We start from the raw sequence: 6,502 nt of genomic DNA, 5'->3' as shown, positions 1-6,502 counted from the left end.
ATGTTAGAGTAAAGGTGGTTTCAAAGAAAAGAAATAAAAATAAGGTTAGTTATACACATTTTCTATTGTTGGCTATAGTTTTGTGCTAAGGCCTTGATTATGTGCTTTTTTTAATGTCCATTGTACAACACTGTATGTTGAATTTACACTGAACATCCCTTTTCCTATCTGTCTTGTAGTTGCCCGATGGAGTATGGACTATGCAGACACAGACAGCGATACAAATGACAGATGCTGCTTGCCAAACTGTTTTCACCATGGAGGAACTATTCATTGAGGCGCGTCGTGTTCACACTCGAGATGCCTATGTCCGATGGCCAGAAAATGAATTTAATAAGACGGGCGATTCCAGCAAAGTGTTCTTGGACCATTGATACAATGGGCCCGCTCCGCCAGAGGAAGGTGGAATTGAATTTATAGATGATAGTCTAACATTACTAGATGAGCACTTGAAACAATCGACACCTGCCAAAACAATGCCCCCCAAAACACAGTCCACATTGATCTTTTCTCCTATCCATCGTCAAGTAACAGATGTTGAAATGACAGAAACTGAAGCATCAACAGTATTGACTGATGAAACAGACAAAGATATCGACTATAGTATGTCCGGTTTGGCTAATATGTCCACAACGGTTCAGTCCGAAACCACAGTGTTGCCAGATGACAGTATAACAAAAGAAGCCAAATACATAGTATTTGACATCAGCTTGATGGAGATTATAAAGATGCTGAAATGGGTGCATTCAGTGGGAGGGGAAGTATATGGAAAGCCACTGGTGAGCGTGACTCGTCTAACACCAAAAACAGCTACCCGCCTACACATGTGCTAGGTGTGTCTAGTTGCAAACAGTGCTACCTATCATGTCGATTGATTAATAGCGACAGAAACAATAGAGATATACATCTTTTAATTTATGAATACAAAACACTCAATAAGATTTATATTAAAAAAGACAACAAATGCATTTAGTTTATACATATCACATAAAAAAACATGTAGTGAAAGTTAGTATTTTCAACCCAAAACAATTTCTTTGAACTTGACACAATCATCCTGTAATGGTGATGTTGTGAGGTTAGTACGAATGTGAGGTGAACATCCTGTCATTCCATAAAACCTCGAATTACAGTTAACTTGTCCTTGACTCTTGTCTGTCGACACCGAGAAGTGTGTTTCTAGGTCCTAGCAATATTGATTGAACATGAAAAACTCTGTAGCCAGTTTTGAAGATGCTATCAGAAGTGTGCTGGACCCGTCTTCAGGACTTTATATGAGAATACCCAGGATTGGGTGTCAAGGGTAGTTCATTGGTTGGTGCCCTTCACAGGTAGCAATCTAAAAACCCAAACGAGAAAAGTCGTATTGGTAACATGATAAAAAAAAACTAGTTATAGTGTGGTGTCTCTATTGATGTGCACATGAAACAAGTTCCACTAACCTTTCAATTACTTGGTAGACGTGTGTGGCCTCAAGTTTAGTATGAATATGGACGAAATTCAATTGTCCAGGCTGTGAGTCTTCATAATGATTTGAACTGAAAAAGAAATAGTTGAATAATGTATAGATTTTGAAGATTTGTATTTCCAATTATTTAACTTTATTCATTGAATAAAGAAATGTAGTAATTCATCTATGACCTCTCCATTTGTCATATGAACACCCCCTCTGTTGGTCTCCGTCTGCTTATTTAAACGAAAAACAAGGGGAGCATATCAATTATATAATCCCTTAAGTGGCACATCTGTTGTTCTAAGCTGAATCTAACAATTGTACAAGGAGCATTCGGTCCATGAGGTTTGTAAATGAATGAATGTCTTTCAAAAAACGCTTTCGTTAGCTTCCACAAGCCACGGGCACATTAATGCTTGTCCTGCCCAATGGTATCAAGATATAGTGCTAACCTGAACTATCAGTGTGAATGCTGAAATGTCACGGCCAATAATTAATAGAAAAGAGGATTCTCTGTCAACTTATTCGGGCAACACAGCAAAAAGGAACATCTTGATTGCAGACAAAATATGTAATATCTAAATTGAGACATCTGTTATTGTGAACTCGATCTAACTAATACATACGAAACATTGAGTTCATGCTGTTTCCAATTAAATAAATACCTTTTTGAGAAGGCAAAAAATGTGCTTTCAATAACTTCGGCTGGCCGCACGGATGGTAGCGTGTGTACTGTCCAATGGTATCAAGGATTAATACTCGCCCAATCTGTCAAAATAAATCTTGAGATGCGACAACTAGAAATTGAGAGGATAATGGCTCTTTACAAGTGCACGGTATCTAATATAAATACCTTCGTAAAAGTGTTATTGATGATAATTCTCACAATCGAATGCTATTATTGCTGCGCGAGGTTATAACTTTTTGCGTAATTAAGTTACGCAAAAAGCTGAATAACTGCTGGACCTACAAAAGGGATTAGAACCAGGCCACAAAACAGATAAGCAGAGGTGGCCCTATTATTAAACACATTTTGACTCAGTTTTCGTGTTACACCGACTATAATTTGGGAATAGGGGGCATTCTGTCATTGGCAAATTTCACCTACAGCTGAGCAGTGCCACGAACAACGAGCAGTGATAGCCCCCAATTTCCTGTGCCCGTGCTTCAAAATTCATGTTCTCATGGATGCGTTGACACGGGATGTTGCAAAGTAAGAATGTATGTTCATTTTGAGTGATGGTCACCAGCTTTGAATTTTTGCTTGGGAGCTGGGAGGCCCACGCGTCCCGTGCACAGTATAAGGTTTTTTAAAAAAAAAATTAAAATTTGTTTTTATTTTTAAAACAACATGCCAAACATTACACCTTTGAGGACGTTCATAATCAATGACAAACCCAACACGGTCTACATTTCCCGTTCCCCCCCCCTCCCTCTCCCCACAAACTGAAGCCGTAACATCAGTGTCATATTTGTGAGCGTTTTCGGGAATCTCAGTGCTTATTGACTCATCTGAGTCTTCTGTTACATGTCTGACCTGGTGAGGTGTAGCCATCGAGGTCACCAACTGCCTCCAGGCCATCAGGGGGCCCACTTCCTCTTCTCCCCCCCGGTGGCCGCTTCAAACCAGACTGCAGTTTCAGCTTCTGCCCATCTCAAGAGGTCCGCCCACCATGTCTCCACTCTAGGCCTATGAGCTGACTTCCAACCCATTGCTATCCTGCGCTTGGCCAGGACATATGCCAGGTCCTTCATTTTGTTTATATTCTTTAGATTACGTGGCCTGGGGAAATTACCAAGCATGCATCCCCCAGCAGACCTCACGTCCAGCACCACACCCCGCTGGTCATTTTCGTCTTTATTTCTTCCCAGAATCTATGCACCTCCGGGCAAGCCCAGAACATGTGCAGCATCCCTGCCTCCTTCTCTCCACACCTAAGGCATTTCTGTATGGCTGAGCCTCCAAACCTGGCTATTCTACCAGGGGTCAAATAGGCTCTGTGGGTGATACATAGCTGGATCTGCTGGAGTCTCGCATTCCGAGACACCTTTTTGTGGTATCTCTGTACTCTGTCCCATTGTCCATCGGTCATGGATTTTCCAATCTCCTCCTCCCAATAATGCCTCAGCTGGAGTAGCTCCCTCTCTGCCTTTGCTCTTAAGAGCTCCTATATCCTAGATATTTTGTGTCCTCCCTCTGAGACATCATACAACATTTCCAGGGTGGCATCAGATTCTTCCGCTAGCGCCGTCTCAGTCCACCTCCCCCTTACCCGTTTCAAGAGCCTGATATATGTAATACATTGGCCGCTATGCACCCCTGGTCTCCTCATGCAACCACTGAAATCCCCTTCCTGCAATATTGAGGGTGGCTAGACCCACCGGTTCCCAGTATCTGCGGACTGCTTCAAACAATTGGGGGTCATCATCAAATAGAGCCACCAGCGGGACCTGCAGAGAGAGCGGGTCTGGGTCGCCCACCGTTTTCCATGCTCTGCGCCAAACTTCCCAGCCCATCTCCAATAATCTCCCCCTCCCCATCATCATTGCCATCATCAAATATGGGACTGAGTCACCCCGCAAGAGCCTAGCTTCCGCTGAGTCCTCCGTAGACAGCCACCTGGCCACATACAACAGCTGTCCCGCCAAATGCAAGTACAATTCAAAGTTTAGCAGGTTAATGCCCCCCTTATCACAGGTATTCTGCAGCTTCCACAGGGCAACCCTATTCCTGGAGTTGCCCCATATGAAGCCCCTGCACATGCAATGGAGTCTCACAAAGAAGTGTCTGGGGATCAAGTATGGGACAGTCACAAAAAAGTGCAAGAGTCTGGGCAGAACCACCATCTTGAGCAGAGCTGCTCTCCCCATCATGGCCAGGGGTAACCTAGACCAGAACACCATACTGTTCTTAATACCCTCAATCGCCTTCTCAGTATTATGTCTATGCTCCATCTCCATCTTATGATAAATGTTCACCCCCAGATACTTGAATGTCACGATCTGCCAGGGTATCCGCAGGACAGGTAGCCCCGCCGGTGGGGTGCTCCTATACCTTCCCAAGGGGAACAAGCTAGACTTCCCGGGGTTCACCGATATGCCCCAAAGGGTGGCATAGCGGTCCATCACCTCCAGCACATATTGCAGGTTTTCTTCCGGGTAACGCAGGTAGAGAAGCACATCGTCTGCATACAATGATATCAGGTGTGTGCCCCCCTTCGTGCGGATCCCGACCTCTCTGTATTATTGCCGCAAGCATATTGCTAGCGGTTCTAATGCCAGGATGTATAACATGGGTGACCAGAGGCAACCCTGTCTGGTCCCCCTGCTGAGTTGCCACTTGGCTGAAATTGTGGGGCCAGTCTTAACTCTCGCAATCGGGGAACTGTATAGCAACTGGACCCATCTAGTATATGCAGGTCCCATTCCGTACCCTTTCAGGGTTGCCTTTAGCCACGGCCACCTAACTGAATCAAAAGCTTTCACCACGTTCAGCGACACAATGGCCATCTCTCCTGAGTCTTCCTTAGTTTGATCAATAATATGGTGCAGTCTCCTGTGGTTATCTGTGATGTTTCTACCTCGGACATAACCCGTTTGGTCTGGGTGTATCCGCTTGCCGATAACCCTCTTTAATCTATTGGCTAGCACTGCTGTAAGTATTTTGCTATCCTGGTTAAGCATGGAGAAGGGCCTATAGGACCCACATTCCGTATCCGGCTTACCTGGTTTCAAGAGCGGGACGATCACCGCCTCACGGAGGGACGCCGGCAGTTCTCCCTGCTCATAGGCTTCATTGAACATAGCCAGCAGCAGCTGGAGTAGCTCCTGCTTGTATGTTTTATAAAATTCGCTGGGTAACCTATCCGACCCGGGGGCGCCTTACACGTGGGGAGGTGTTGGATCACTGCCTCCAGTTCGTCTACAGTGATAGGGGCATCCAGATCTGCGCGTTCTAGGTCATCCAAGGTGGGCAGCCCCACATCCTCTATTGTTTCCAGTATTTCTTGGCTCACATCCTCTCCTATATCCTCATATAAGCGCCTGTAATACTTGTTGAACTCCCCATTTACCCCTTCTTGGGTGTTATGAGTTCGACCTTCCGCATCCCTGACCTCTCTGATCACTGAACAGGGAATCTCATTTTTATATAGCCAGGCCAGTAGTCTACCAGGCTTATCCCCCCTGCATGTAACCTCTCTGTATATTTCCTATAATTTAGTTTGCATAATCTATCCCAGAATTCCATACAAGCTAATTGTAAGTCCTTTATCTTAGCGCTGTTCTCACGGGTGGTCTCCTCACTACGAGTGAGGCCCTCCAGCTCTCTTTCCGTTTCCAGCAGTTCCCGTTCAATACCCCATTGGAGCCCTTTAGATTTTGATATGGCTACCCCGCGCACCACCACCTTGAATGCCTCCCACACTGTTCCCACAGAACATACACTGCCCATATTAATTTCAAAATATTCCTCGATAGCCACCCCAGGCACTCTCGAAATTCTGCATCTTGCAGTGCCTCAGTTCTGAGCCTCCAAGTCGGGATATGCGCTCTGGGGGGGTTGATGCTGCCACTCCACAACCAAGGGCGAGTGGTCGGATAGTACCCTGGCCTTATATTCGGCCCCCACCATTTCTCCAGTTATCTCAGCCGCAGCAAACACGTAATCCAACCTTGTATGCAGGTCATGTGGCGCAGCATAGTGCGAATACTGCCTATCAGTTGAGTGTAACCTTCTCCATACATCCTCCAGACAAAGGTCTCTCAATAGGGTCCTCAATGCTTTAGGTACTGGCGCTGGCTTCCCTGGTTTGATATCTGATTTATCAATCCTGGGGTTCAAGGTGCAATTGAAATCCCCTCCCCACACCATCGCGCCACCCGCCAGGGGGCTAATTTTACTGCATAGGGACCTGAAATATGCCGCCGTATCATGGTTAGGGGCATACAAATTTACAATGTTCACCTCCCGGTTTTCCAGGATCCCCGCCACCACCACCATCCTGCCCTCTGAGTCTATAGTCGAGCTAAGCAAATGAAACGGCACAT

At 45.5% G+C, this 6,502-nt stretch overlaps 1 long non-coding RNA gene across 1 annotated transcript in view; it reads right to left on the bottom strand.

Annotated features, from left to right (window-relative positions):
* Window positions 1-1,008: 1,008 nt before the first annotated feature.
* Window positions 1,009-6,502, bottom strand: part of LOC138580222 (uncharacterized) — a 221,200-nt gene continuing 215,706 nt past the window's right edge. Inside the window, exons 2-3 of the long non-coding RNA XR_011304209.1 lie at window positions 1,443-1,538; window positions 1,009-1,339 (exon numbers count right to left, since the gene is read on the bottom strand). This is a non-coding gene — a long non-coding RNA (uncharacterized lncRNA). The remainder of the gene's footprint in view (window positions 1,340-1,442; window positions 1,539-6,502) is intronic.

The sequence above is a fragment of the Ambystoma mexicanum genome, chromosome 3p, assembly GCF_040938575.1.
Source record: "Ambystoma mexicanum isolate Mex_15411 chromosome 3p, UKY_AmexF1_1, whole genome shotgun sequence".
NCBI classification, from domain to species: Eukaryota; Metazoa; Chordata; class Amphibia; order Caudata; family Ambystomatidae; genus Ambystoma; species Ambystoma mexicanum.
The sequence above is the reverse complement of the archived record's forward strand: the minus strand, read 5'-3'. Positions and strand labels throughout refer to the sequence as shown.